We start from the raw sequence: 15035 nt of genomic DNA, 5'->3' as shown, positions 1-15035 counted from the left end.
TTCTTTTTCTGCCTTTCACATAAGCAAACTATTTTAAAATCGCATTGCCAATTAAGTATGTTTTAACATTATACACATGTATATGTGTATAAATTATCTAACATTTAAATATTATATGAAGACTAGATTGATTGTGGTGGGCAAGGTAGAAGGGAAAAGACCCGCGGGCCGGCCACCAAACCGTTGGTCGGATCAGATAACTGCGCTCACTGGACTCTCTGTTGCGAACGCCCTGAGAGAAGCCGAAAACCGAAGCAAATGGAAGCTGATGGTACAAAGAGCCACGAAGGGCTTTCAGGGACACGACCTTCAGCAATGAAGTATTCGACTAAGAAGAGAAGATGAAGACTAGAGACTAAACTTGAGTTAACTTTTATGTTATAGAGAACGTTAAAAAGCTCGCACTAAGCACAAATGTCGCTTGCCGAATGGGCCTGACGCGCTTTCATGGAGTCAAGCTACTCTTGCCGATGCTCACATCTTCCGTAGCTGATGGGATGGGTTGCTGCATCCACAGGCTCCGGTGATCACTTAACACCACGCTAACCACTCGTCCATCCAACTAAGATAAAAGAGACTACGATATTTGATAGTTGACACTACATTTATTATGAAGGCTACAAAATTTTTAGTGTGTCCTTATCTAATCATAAACGCCCACCTATACAGAAAAATGATCATCCTAAATAATAGTTTTTGGAACCGCTGAGGCCGTGTAAAACTATAAACCCACCATTCTTTTCTAGTCCGTGGCGTGTGGCTAACTACCAATTTGTGATGACCCGTAAAATGCATTACAATGTTTTTGTGCCACGGTTCCGTTAAATCTTGTTTTACAACATAACAAATTGTAGACAAACCCAGTTTTTATGGAGTTTTTTTTTTAGTCAACAAGGTATACCATTTGGCTGGTTTTAGCTTAGTGAATAATAATCATTTTGATAAAGCTTAAATTAGACTTAAAAAATCTTACTCAATAACTCTAGTAAAAATACCTTAAAGTATTTGTTTATACTAGTGGTCCCGCAATAGTCGGAATTCGACTATTATAATTAATTGAAATTTAATGTTTAAGGATTATTATGGTTCTATTGTCAAACACTATTATAATTCTATAATATAATCACAGATTTCGCCAAAAGTACATAATATTAAAGAAAAAAAAAAACTATTCTCAGTTTGACCACAGACTTTAAACAATAAGAAAAGTTTGACAATTGACCATAACCAAAGAGTATAATTATATGTATGCGTGTGTGTCAAATACACGGTAGTGTGTGTAATGTTTTTTTAATCGATTTAATGTGTTTTTTATGAATAATTTAAAAAAAATATTAGCACACTACACTCCTTCTCTATATTCTCTATAAGTGTGGGAAATTTCATACTCCTCCGTCCGCGCAATTTCCGTAAAAAAGGGATACAAAGTTTTTGCTTCACGTATTAATATATAGATAATAATTCAGTTTGACCAAACTGCTCAATGGTTAAATATGATGTCAAACTATTACCACATGTGATCCACACATGCGGCATCTCCATTACATACGAAATTACAACTACAATTCAAATAGAGAATGAGCGAGAAAGAGAGAAAGAGAAAGAGGGAGAGAGAGAGAAAGAGAGAGAGAGAGAGAGAAAATAAACTTAATTGCCCAGCCAAACACAATTAACATTAAAAAAAACAGTCAACAAGTAGATACATTTGTACAATAGGCGATCTTATCGGTAAACACGATCTTTTCTAGACAACCGTTTAATTTACAGAAATTCTGGAAAAGATAAAAGATACAGCTGGTATGATTGCAGTCTACTATTAACAATATATTCTTAAAGAAAATATATACATACAATAAATAGATATAGGTACACCATTTACATGTAATATGAATGCGTGTATAGTTCAAAGCAGATTTGTAATAGTACGTGCGTACGACTAAACTAAATACTAAATATGGTGATGCATGCTCACGAGTGCTCACGCCTATTGTTAGCCTACGAAATAACATAAATTTAAAAATGTTATTAAGTCTGAATTGTATTTGCCCATCCCTAACAGCATCGTACGCCAGCGTGGGCGATTGGAATGTGTCTAGTATTCCGACTAACGGTTTTCTAACCACTTTTTAATGAATGCGTTCTATATTAAAACAGTGTATTGGCATAAAAATACAATTATCAAACTTATGTACACCATATTTTTATATACTCAATAGAATAGCCCTTACTGAGAACCAATCCCCAAAGGAGTACACAAAGCCTAATAGATGTTAACCGTTAAAAAAAAATGAGTATTCTTGACGTCAAAAAAATCATTATAATAGTGTATAAGGTTTCAGCTGTTTGTAATGAAAATATAGATTTATTGAAGCTACTCGATCGATGATACTACCATGGAAATGTTCCCTAGAGTTTTAACAATAAGTACCTATATCAAGTATCAATCACAGCCCCATGAATGGCATGAAACCGCGTGGACACACAAATATTGAAACATTTTTATTCAAAATATAGATATTTTTCAGGTTATTAACTAATGTATACTTCTATACTAATTTTATAAAGAGGAAAGATTTGTTTGTTTGTTTGTTTGTATTGAATAGGCTCCGAAACTACTGAACCAATTTGGAAAAACTCTTTCACTGTTTGGAAGCTACACTATTCCCAAGTGACATAATATCTTATTATAGGTTATAGGTTATATATTTTTTGAAAAAAATTACGGATTCTTACCAATAATGTGACAAGGTTTAAATAATTACCTAAAATATTCTTTACATCGCGTGTCCTACGAAAACTATTGATGATAGAATAAAACAATGTACGAAGACTTTGTAGAACACATTATTATTTACAAAAAGTGTCGCGACAGTATATGTCTAACTATTATGCCACAATAAGTGTTCTTTTATTTAAAAAAATAAAACGACGTAAAATATCGTTGAAATTTTTGTTAAAGACCCGAGCGTTGCCGGAGCGGACTATTATCCAATGACTCATTGAACTTTCGAATAATGAACAACTATCTATGCCTTCGAAGGTAGACAATCATACGGCCCTCCGAATGGTGACTGATCACAGTCACCCATGGACGTCAGCAATACCAGGGGCACAGCCAAGTTGCTGTCTGCCGCAGAGGACTCTGCTCAAACCTCGTTTGAAGAAGGATATATATACCAGGGGCTCAGGAAGTACCATGGAGAAACTCCATTCCAGATTCAAATAGTAAATGCCAAAAAAGATCTCTGGAAAAACGATTTGGATGAACAGTTGATGGTACGATCTCGGTTGCAGTTCCAAAGACAAGGTAGTTTTAAAGGATTCTTCAGAGACTCTCCCCACTCTGCTCTTCTCTCCCCAGACTGGTGTTAGGACCTCTTGTGAGTCTGCGCGGGTAGGTACCACAACCCTACCTATTTCTGCCGGGAAGCACTAATGCGTTTCGGTTTGTAGGGTGGCGCAGCCGCTGTAAGTATAATTGAGACCTTAGAACTCATATCTCAAGGTGGGTGGCGCATTTACGTCGTAGATGTCTATAAAACCGCTCACGGTGCTAAGGTACCGAAAGGTTATTGCCACACAATATTCAACCATAATCGCATGACCACGCCAAGGAAATTGGCACTAATAAAAAAATATATTCAACGGACAGGTTTATGCGGCTTGCAATAAAAATTAACCCAATTTAAATTACTGCAAAATATAAATTGAAATATAAATTTTAATTGTCCGTTCGTACCTATATGGAATTTATGAAGGAAGCGATTGTAGAAACCTCGTGTTTTCGTTCTCTCTATTGTATGCACTCGACCGGTACACATTAGCTAGCTCTTATCGCATATGAACTTAGATTTGATGATTTTGCGCATTGTGTTTTGTTATTTAATGTATTTGCATATTGATTGAATTTTTGTGTAGCATAACCAATGTGTAACTCAAGCATCTTTTACGGTCGGTGGGCTGACAGTTCTTTGACCCTTCCGATTAATATTATTTTGCGACCCACCCTCGCTTCGCTTCGGAAACATTAAATTTTATTATTGATAGCTGAGTCTCGTGATGTTACCCGCGGTTATTGTCGTATTGCGGGCGAAGCTGCGGGGCGAAGCTAGTCTAAAAAAGTTGCCTAAGTTACTCCTTATATCATCAGCCCCCTATCAGTGAAAGTCTCGTCAAAATCGGTCCGGCTATTCCAGAGATTAGCCGGAACAAACCGAGAGAGGGACAAACAGACAGACAGACAGACAAAAAAAAATTGTATATTATGTACTGTGGTATACATACTTACGCATTTAGTAAAAAGTGGTTATTTTATTATTACAAACAGACATTCCAATTTTATTTATTTGTTCATAGATTTCTTCGGTTTTCGCGATCTGTAGGTGTGATGATTATAAAAAAGTTGAGTTGACTTGATTCTTCTAGTGTTACAGAGAAACAGAGCAGGTTGGTGAAAAAGCACGGATAGCCAAAATGGAGCTAATGCGTAAACATTTGCATCTACATTACGGTTTCAAAGAGATTCTACAACTAAAATCGGAAGTAGATCAACATTCATAATTACACCTATCACAAAAAGAAAAAAGTTCTATATAATGTATTTGAAAAAAAAGTTTGAATCCCTTTCTCACGCAAAGACTAAGGCTATCTCGTTCATTCTTACGAAGATTTCATAAAGAGCGAGTAGCGTAGCATAACTTCACACTTAAACACTGAATGGACGATGATAGAAGTTAAAAATAAGTTGTCGACAAAAAATAACAGGCGTAACCGATCTTGGTTCAAATAAAAGCAACCTTTGAAGGACTTTTGGAATTGAAACGGGGAGCTACCATTATCTAAACTCGATTCGTTTTGGAAATATCGAAACTAATTTATCTCGAAAGTGATTCGTGAGATAATGATAGGTAGTGGTCCTCCGGTAGTCGAAATTGGGCTATAATTAATTGAAATTATAAATACACTATTACGATTCAACTGTCGAAGACTATTATACTTCTATAATCACAGATTTTGCCAAGACTACACTTTAGACAAATATTAATAAAGACAAAAAATATTTAATCTATTTTCAATTTCACCACAGACTCTAGGCAATAAGAAAAGTTTGACAATAAACAAATAGTATGCACGCGTGTGTGTGTCAAATACATGGTAGGTTGCGTAATGTTTTTTATTATTGATTGAATGTAACTATTTTTTATGCGTAATTTAAAAAAAAAACTTTTTAGAATTTACATTCTGCATTCCTTCTCTATATTCTCTACAAGTGTGGGAAATTTCAAACCCCTGCCTCCGCGCAATTTTCATAAAAATTGATTTTTTTTGTTGCTTAGATGGGTGGACAAGCTCACAGTTCACCTGGTGTTAAGTGGTTACTGGAGCCCATCTATGACGTAAATGCGCCACCCACCTTGAGATATAAGTTCTAAGGTCTCAAGTATAATTACAACGGCTGCCCCACCCTTCATACCGAAACGCATTACTACTTTACGGCAGAAATAGATAGGGTGGTACCTACCCGCGCGGACTCACAAGAGGCCTTACTACCAGTAAAAAAGTAAAGTTTTTGTTTCACGTATTAATTCATATAATTGTAGATGAACGATTTTCACATGAGTCTTGTGACTGCAGGAAGATGGAGTCCGCGTTTCCGGTCGAATTCAACATCGTCGTTCAAGGTATCTGGTTTTTTCGGTCGAGATAATAATTTTTGCCTTGTTTCTGCTACCACACAGGAGAAAGTTGTGACGCCGTTGTATTTGAGCTAATTCTATTGTTCATTGCTCTAAATTGACCCACGTTGCTTAATGATCACCGGAAAACGTATACAATTCATAGAATGACTCGCACTCATTCGCGTGTAGCTGGAACAGTCTCTTAGTCTTAGCAAACGAGTGGTAAAAAAAAACCTCGCAGGATCCGCAATGAAAAATAAAATACATGTTTCGAATTCAAACAAAGTATATGGGTAATTAATTTTTCCCGGTGCCCCAAAATAAAATACTCTGTGGTCTAATTGAGAATAGAATAATACTGATTGTCTTTAATATTTTTTGTCTATAGTTTAGTCTTGGCGAAATCTGTGATTAAAGAAGTATAATAAGTCTTCGACAATAGAAACATAATAAATTTCAAAGTTATAATAACAATTCATTAAAGTTGCATTTCGACTACTGGGGAATCACTAGTTATTATTAAAAAGAGTAAACATGCATAGTAAAGTGAGAATTTACAAACTAAGTCGAACCAATCGTACCTATGGTAGCGCACCCAGCCCGTCACATGCAGACCGACAAGTTTTTGTAAGAGTCCCTTACCGGGAATAATTGACCAACAGGTGCGGGCGGCTACCGTACCGTTTTTTTTTTTCTAATCCAACAGCGAAATATTTTTCTAAGTTTGAGAATCGACGTGCCGAACCGCGGTGGAACGAAGGAGTCAAGCTTTTCGAGTTTTTTCATGCGTCTACAATCCCAATAATATCGTTTGTTTTATTTCTCAGACCTCCAATAGATTCATTGGTTGATTTATCTTAACTAAAATCTCATAGCACGTAATAAGGTTTTCCTTGAATGATGTATTGACGTAAAAAAGGAAAGTGATAATTTCTAATTGATTTCGAGTGTGGCTCTTAAATCTTTTTTTGTGTTAAGACGAATGACTGAGCTGACGAAGTCCTGTGAAATATATTGTCACACCATGATTGCTCACCTTGCTGAGGTTAGTTTCTATAGTACTGTATACCGGCTATCCTACCCTTAATACCAAACTGGTTTGCGGCAGACATAGAACGAACAGTGCTATATACCCATGTGAGCTCACAATACGCCCTACCGTCCAGTATTCACGCACTATAAGCTTTGCGGGTTAGACTTATTAGACAATGTTATGCCTTCATCATAGAAGCCTTTGTTAACATGTAGTTCATTAGAAAGATCGGCACCGGTATATAGTCGATCGAAACAAACACATCAGGTGACTTGTCCATTAAGTCACAACAGTTTTAAAATTGATACACAATATCTTTATTTATTTTTTTAGCATTTTTATAATATTAATAACAAAAAAATCGGATCGGGTGGGAATTATAAATTTTGGGGACTACTTCAATTTGGTTTTATTGCGTCGACATGTAAATCTACACATGGCAGGCCCATGGCACGGGTCTAGTTAGATCAGTAGAGGGTAATTTGCGAAGAAAATGTTCCCCGCAGATTTGGCTCACTGATAATTTGGCGAGAATACCTTTCTTGCTGTTCTCTTGATCTACGCGCAATTTATATTTTGGAGACACCAATAATCCAGTTTGTCTAACGGCGGCCTGTCTGCTCAGTTCCGTGTGGGTATCACCAATATATTTTTCCAAGTCACCTAAAGGTTAAAATGGAAGTCAAACTCAACAGTTTCTTTAGCCCAATATTTACGATTTTCCCATTTATGCTGTTTATTAGTCTAGCCAATCTACATTTTCAGGTTAAAACCATTTCCACTATCGATACAAAACAAAAATCCAATACGTTTCACACTTAAATTGTAAGCTCTCATTAATTCATGACAAGGCTCGGGACGAGGGCTTTGTGATTTGATGACGTCACGTTTTGAAACATCGCACTGATTGCTGTTGACGGGAAATTCGAATGTAGAGGCAAGTGCTTATAGTGATAGCTTATTACTGTGACGTATTGCAGGACAATCTGCAGACTCTATCGTTTGTACTACGTAATCGAATGTATAAAAATAATTATTTCTTTGTTTGTCGTCTGTGCGCTCAGTCATGTTTATCTGATTGTGCTTCGGATTGGACTGATCCAGGCCACATAACTTTTATTTAACCAATTTCACTGAGAAATTCTTAATCATCAGTTCACACGGAAACTGCTTAGCGGATGTGTACAGTTATTGTTAAATATATATTTTTTTGCTAATTTTTGTTACCCTAGATTGAGATGATACCAATTTTATTGGCACATTTACTCCTAAAAGGGTATGGTAGAGATTGCATGCCGTGTATCCAATTAAGACTCGACTTCGAATCCAGTTGACATTCATCTTTATGGGTTCTGAGTATGTCAGTAAAAGTTGACAGTGAAACCTTCACAAGTATTATTTCTATCTCGCTCACACGCGAAATCTGACTTATCTATTATATATTTATTTCTTTTAGTGTCGCTTTTTGAGCACAATTTCCGTTTCGCCGACCTTCTTAACACGACGTTGCGAAGAAGCACTTCAGCTCGAAAAGTCTTTTAAAATTACCATTAAATGTTTGCAATTAACCAAATATAAAACATGTCAAGGGTCACAATCTTGTTAATTAAGCTAATCACGCAGCGACGCATGGTCGATAAATTTCTCTTCTAACATCGAAATTAATTTTCCCTCAAAATTTACGAGATTTATTTAACGTCCGCCTGATGTTGCGCTTACCGAAGCCCACTCGAAAGTATAGGATAATCATAATAACCGTCTCACCTTTCAAACTCTGATGTATTATATAATTAATGAGAACGCGGCAGAAATAGAACACGAGCTTTCTCATCCACATATTCTAAAAGAACAAGGATATCAGTACCCAGGTGTGGGGTCATGTCACACGCGTCACTACGAGCATTAAGCGTAGTTAAGGTGATAATGTATAGGTATCTATATATTAATACGTGAAGCAAAAACTTTGTATCCCTTTTTACGAAAATTACGCAAACGGAGGAGTATGAAATTTTCCACACTTATAGAGAATGCAGAGAAGAAGTGCACAATGCTAATTTTTTTTTTTTTAAATAATGCATAAAAGATACATTAAATCAATAAAGAAAACATTACACACACTACATACCATGTATCTGACGCACACACGCATGCATACTATTTATTGTCAAACTTTTGTTCTTGACGTCTGTTGTCAAATTGAGATGAATTTTTTTGATGATAGAAGTTTATAATACAATCGTAATATAATAACTTACAATTCCAACTAATTATAGTCGAATTTCGACTACTGCGGGACCTCTAGTATTGATTAATACGTAAGGCACTTGTAGAAGACAATAAATCTGTGAAATATCAATAAACCTAATAATAATATGTCGTATAGTGAATTCCGAATATTTTCGCACCTTCTTAATATTATATATTAACCGAAATACTGTACTCAAATAAATGCTATAAGTAAATGATGTTAATTAATATGCTTTTTTAATTAATTTCCAATAGTTTAATTTCGGAAAAAATAGCACGAAAAATATCGATACAAAATTTAAAATTGAACTCCGAGGCATCCGAAATATATATACATATATATTATATAGATAGATAGATTAGATAGGTGGACGAGCCCACAGCCCACCTGATGCTAAGTGGTTACTGGAGCCCGTAGACATCTATGACGTAAATACGCCACCCACCTTGAGATATCATTTTTAAGGTCTCAAGTATAGCTACAACGGCTGCCCCACCCTTCAAGCCGAAACGCATTACTGCTTCACGGCAGAAAAAGGCAGGGCGGTAGTACCTACCCGTGTGGACTCACAAGAGGTCCTACCCATCAGTAAATTTTTATATATATTATTTATTATTTTATTTGTGTAGTAAACACAAAAGCCTTCACATAATTCGAATTTGTATTCCAAAAATAATGAGACATGTGCTATTTTTAGTCTCTTAGAGAATTACGAAATGCTTCCTCATTCAATTATTCATTTTAGAGGGGCAACTTCAAAAAGTCCTGATTGCACGTCCTAGGGTAATCAAATTTCCTCCAATTTCCAATTCTATGCTCAGGGCTTATTCTGAGTATGTCAGTCAGTCACTGTTTTTTTTATAACTATAAAAACAGCCGAAGTTCAATGTGGTTTGTTTTTTATTTGTGCCTTAGTTTATCTAAGAAAATTCTCGTACAAACATTATTTATGAAGTAAAAAAGAAAATGCCCCTGTTTAATCATTTATTTAAAATATTTGTTGCGGCTTAACTTAAAATGTAAAATATACCATTGCTTATTTGAGATCTAATTTTCTTATATAATAAATAAAAAATAAACACCTTAAATTTGATTCGAAATTGTTACATTCTGAAAACATTCTGGATTCAAAAACGGGACACTGTCCAGTAAATACACCGAAGCTTTTAAAAATAAATAAGTAACGTAAAAAATACAAACCTTTCCTCGTCCAAATCTCACGGTAAACACAGAATGTAATCCGTCGTCAACATTAAAATTTCAACGTTAACATAAACACAATGTAAACACACATAAACAAAAAAAAAATATAGAAAAGTTAACAACACCACAATGGTTTATTTATTAAATTCGAATTTCGAATTCTGTTCGAAAACGTTCGAAATTTATTTTGTTTTTAACGCACACACTGACACGTCGTTCGATATTCGAAATGCCGCGTACTGGCTGGAGCTACCCGACGGTTGTTGCTCTGCCGGTGAACTGGGGGCGTATGGAAGCTCGCTTGCCCCGGCCAGGCTTCGGGTCAAAGAGTAGCCAAGGCCGTAGAAAGGTTCACAGGCAATTTTCTTCAGGAAAGTTAAATGATAAGGTTAGAGATGAAAAGGTCAGCTTGTACTTTGAAAGTTTATTTTATTTGTCGATAGATGGATATGACCATTATATTAAGTTTATTTTCATGTTTACAATGATAAAGATCAAAAAATTTTTAAAAAGGAATTCATTTTCTAAGTATATCTTATATTTATTACTTACATTTATATTTGTGTTACACTTTAATAAAGTTTAATTGGTACTAAACTGTATTAATCGTTTATTTGGCGTTATCAAATTTAAAATTCATAGCAAATTTTTGTGAGCAATAACATAACACCGGACTCATTACTTAAAGATGACTAAGCGTGTAATGGCGCAAAAGAAATAAAACTACATAAATCTCGGGAGAAAATTAAAGTGGGTATTAAGAAAAAACAGCGTAACCCTTCTATGAATTTCCACGCCGACCTAATCTTTGCGTCGACAACGACCTTAATCTGAAATCCCTTTTCAACTCCTCGTGGCTCTCATTATTGATCTCTTTCACTCCTCGCTACCGGTGCAATAACAGCGACGTCCCGCTCCCTCTTAGAGCCTCCGCGTGCATCTGTCCCTTTCTCTCACCACTGCAGAGCCTCAAAAACGTGGTACAATTGTAGCTATAAACCGTGTGCGTTTCGAATATGAAAATCCTTCATTTAAATTGACCACAGAGTAATTTAATTCTTATCGTCGGTGTCAGCAAACTACAATGCTTGTTATTCAATTTGCTTATATTCGATTAGACTGTGACACTTTTGGCGAGACCATTGCTTTGCGGTTACAATTGGTGTAATTTATAGGGTGTTGTTTTTCGTGGTGAGTTCGTGTTTATCTCCAAATTATTTTTTTTAAAGAAAGTGAACATCTTTCTCTGAATAGGATTTTTTTTTATTGCCCTTGCAGGCAGACGAGCATGCGGCCACCTGGTGGTGAGTGGATATCATCGCTCATGGACCTCGGCAATACCAGTGGCAGAGCCAAGCCGCTGTTTTGTAGAGAGTTATATTCTTGATAAGTTTAATATCTAAAATAAAAAGAACTTTTTTATGTCTGTATCCCTGACTGCTATGTATATCTGACTCCTGTTTTTATTGTATAGTTGTATATTATGTAAATAGTTACCACATCTATTTTTCTTTATTTATTGCATAGTTAGGTGGACGAGCTCACGGCCCACCTGATGTTAAGTGGTTACCGGAGCCCATAGACATCTACAACGTAAATGACGCCTCCTTCCTTGAGATATAAGTCCTAAAGTCTCAGTATAGTACAACGGCTGCCCCGACCTTCAAACCGAAACGCGTTAATGCTTCACGGCAGATATAGGTAGGGTGGTGGTACCTACCCGTGCGGACTCACAATACCTCCTACCACCAGTACATGGTATCTAAGTCTCAATTTTAAATAAAATCATTCCACCCTTCGAACCAGAATGAATTACTGCTTCGCAGCATAGTAAGTAGCGGTCTTATGTAGGAGCACTGTTTGGTTCTGCGGGCTAACAAGGCGCTCTACCACCAGCTATTACAGAAATTGATATATTTGCGAATATAATTTTTATTACACGATGTCATTCCTTCATCTTGCCAGTCAATCGTGATGTTGTGTCAAGTACGTATTGGGAAAATCGGTACGGTTCTTTACAAGCACACCGGGTGTTTGTTGGTATCTTAACGATATTAATCGGTAGATACAGGTATCGATAACACTGGACGATAGTGGCCAGAATATGCCCAGGGCATTGCTCACGTTCTCTAGACTGATCGTGACTAATCATCACCCGTATGCCTTTGAGGGCAATAAAAAGCAACCCCAGTCGTTTTCCAAACAGAAATAGCTTCGCTCCATCGTATGTCCGTGGTATCAGAACGGTAGCTGTCTTTACTACCTAATTCTCGATCTAAAAAGCAGTAGAGCATATTGCTAATCCGCGCTGACCCTACCTTGAAACCTTTGCGGCCGATATAGGCGATAGTAGCCTTTTCATTAGATCTTAAACTATACTCAAACATTACTTTAATTGTTAAAATATTTATGATGAATTACTGACCCGGCAGACTTCGTAGTTCCTCAATCGATAAATAAAAGACCTAAACTTTTGTATAAAATAAACTTAAAACAAACAAAACGAATCCGTCCGACGGGGGACACATCAAAGGAAAAACAAAATTGTTAGTTTTTATTTAATTCCGAGCATTTTTATATTTATCTACCTTTAAACCTTCTCTGGACTTCTAAAAATAATTCAAGACCAAAATTAGCCAAATCGGTCCAGCCGCTCTCGAGTTTTAGCGAGACTAACGAACAGCAATTCATTTTTATATATTTTGTATAGATAGTAATCAAGAATCTTCACATATTGACTAATTATTATGAACAGATGATTCACCCGTTTCGTTTGATGTAAAATATTTAATATAAATTGGTGAAAACTGCCGTAATAGATACGGTCTATATTTTTGACAACAATGAAATAATAGACAACTATCTATACTAATATTATAAAGAGGAAAAATTTGTTTGTTTGTTTGTTTCGAATAGGCTCCGAAGCTACTGGACCGATTTGAAAAATTCTTTTTCCATTAGAAGCCGACATTGTCCCTGATGAACATAGGCTACTTTTTTTATTTTATTTTTTATTTTTTATTTTTTGGTTTCATGTGTGTTTTAATGTTTCCGAAGCGAAGCGAGGGCGGGTCGCTAGTTTTGTATAAATAGCGTTCGTCCAATGATCTAATGTAATCATTGACACCTCAAGGGTTAAACGCCTTTAAAGCACCTAATGATTTTTGTCTTTTGTTTTTGAACTTAAAAAAATACCATTTCTTTTCTTTATCGGTACTGGTACTGGTAAACTATAGTAATTCAATTTACAAACAGAAATGGGAAGAATATAAATTCGTCATGACCTACGACATGAGCGAAGCCAGGTGGGGGAGGAAAGTCCTCGAATGGAGGCCACGGCTGGGTACCAGGAGCGTGGGGCGTCCTCCAACCAGGTGGACTGACGAATTAGTGCGCACGGCGGGAAGTCGTTGGATGCGGAAGGCGGAGGACCGCATTATGTGGAAGGCATTGGGGAAGACCTATGTCCAGCAGTGGGCAGATAAGGGCTGATGATGATGATGATGATGATGATGATGATGACCTACTAAGCAAATAATGTATGTAGATAAAAAAAAACAGAACTAATAATTAATTTCATATTTTTGTTCATCCTATCGATACTGGTCAGAATAAAGGAGCGAAGTTATAAAATGATTGCACTGGCATCAGTCCTTGATGCGTGTGTAAATTTCAAAGTTAATCAGACATTATCAAGATCAAGACGGGGGTAATTTCGTTCAATAATTCCGATACATACAGCCCAGCATAAGTTCATATCAAGGTAAATAAAGCTTAAAGAATAGCCCAAAGAATGAATCAAACAAAAATAAAACCAAACAAATAACGAAAAAAAATCACTACGAAAAAATGGTTCCATTGCCATTTTGCCTGTTTATACATACTAGTGGTCCCGCAGTAGTCGAAATTCGACTATAATTAATCAAAATTTTGTGTTTGAACATTATTATGGTTCTATTGTCAAATTGTATAATCACAGATTTCGCCAAGACTACACTTTAGGCAAAATATTAATAAAGACAAACAATATTTAATCTATTCTCAATTTGACCACAGACTATAAACAATATGAAAAGTTTGACAATAAACAAATAGTACGCATGCGTGTGCGTGTCAAATACATGGTAGTGTGTGTAATGTTTTTTTTTTATGGATTTATTGTATTTTTTATGCATAATTTAAATATAATATTAGCATTCTGCATTCCTTCTCGATATTCTCTATAAATGGGGGAAATTTCATACCCTCCGTTTGCGCAATTTTCGTACAGAGGGGTACAAAGTTTTTGCTTCACGTATCGATATATAGATGTTGAGATTGTTATTAATACATTTACTTCAATGCTTACCATCCTGTCCTAGCATATCCAGCCATTGACTCTAAGCCATGACTTTTTGTCGGCGTGCGATAACATCCGTCTCTGTCGCACCAGTTCAAACAACAATACACCGTCTTTCTCTATCGGCACGCGCATCCACCTGGCGAGCTCTCCCAATCGTATGGAACTTGATTGAAATCCAGTTTTCGCTTGCTCACAACTCGTCTTAAGTAATTTTTATCACAAACTTGTTTTTTATTCGTAATCCTATCAAAGGCGGAGGCATCGCTGCGTTAGTTATTTGATTGTTAATGTGGATCTTGATGCGTATGTTTTTCGCTGGAATTATATTAGGATCTTTAAATATTTACCAGATACTTAGCTCCACATCTACCTAGCGTACCGTTTGGCACTCTACATATCCTTAATATCTCAGTCGTATTAAATTGATAACCGACATTGCAAATCTTTATGGACAGATACCGTATTGTTTGCAAATAAATTTGGTATATCCAAGCTTATACACAAAGAAACGACACCATACACAGTAATAGC

At 36.1% G+C, this 15035-nt stretch overlaps 1 protein-coding gene across 1 annotated transcript in view; it reads right to left on the bottom strand.

Annotated features, from left to right (window-relative positions):
- LOC101739776 (irregular chiasm C-roughest protein) overlaps nt 1–10443 on the bottom strand; it is a 109489-nt gene extending 99046 nt beyond the window's left edge. The window contains exon 1 of the mRNA XM_004924864.5: nt 10160–10443. The gene's annotated coding sequence lies outside the window, so the exon portion shown is untranslated. The remainder of the gene's footprint in view (nt 1–10159) is intronic.
- Nucleotides 10444–15035: the final 4592 nt, after the last annotated feature.

Source organism: Bombyx mori, chromosome 24 (assembly GCF_030269925.1).
Source record: "Bombyx mori chromosome 24, ASM3026992v2".
In the NCBI taxonomy this organism is placed as follows: domain Eukaryota; kingdom Metazoa; phylum Arthropoda; class Insecta; order Lepidoptera; family Bombycidae; genus Bombyx; species Bombyx mori.
The sequence above is the reverse complement of the archived record's forward strand: the minus strand, read 5'-3'. Positions and strand labels throughout refer to the sequence as shown.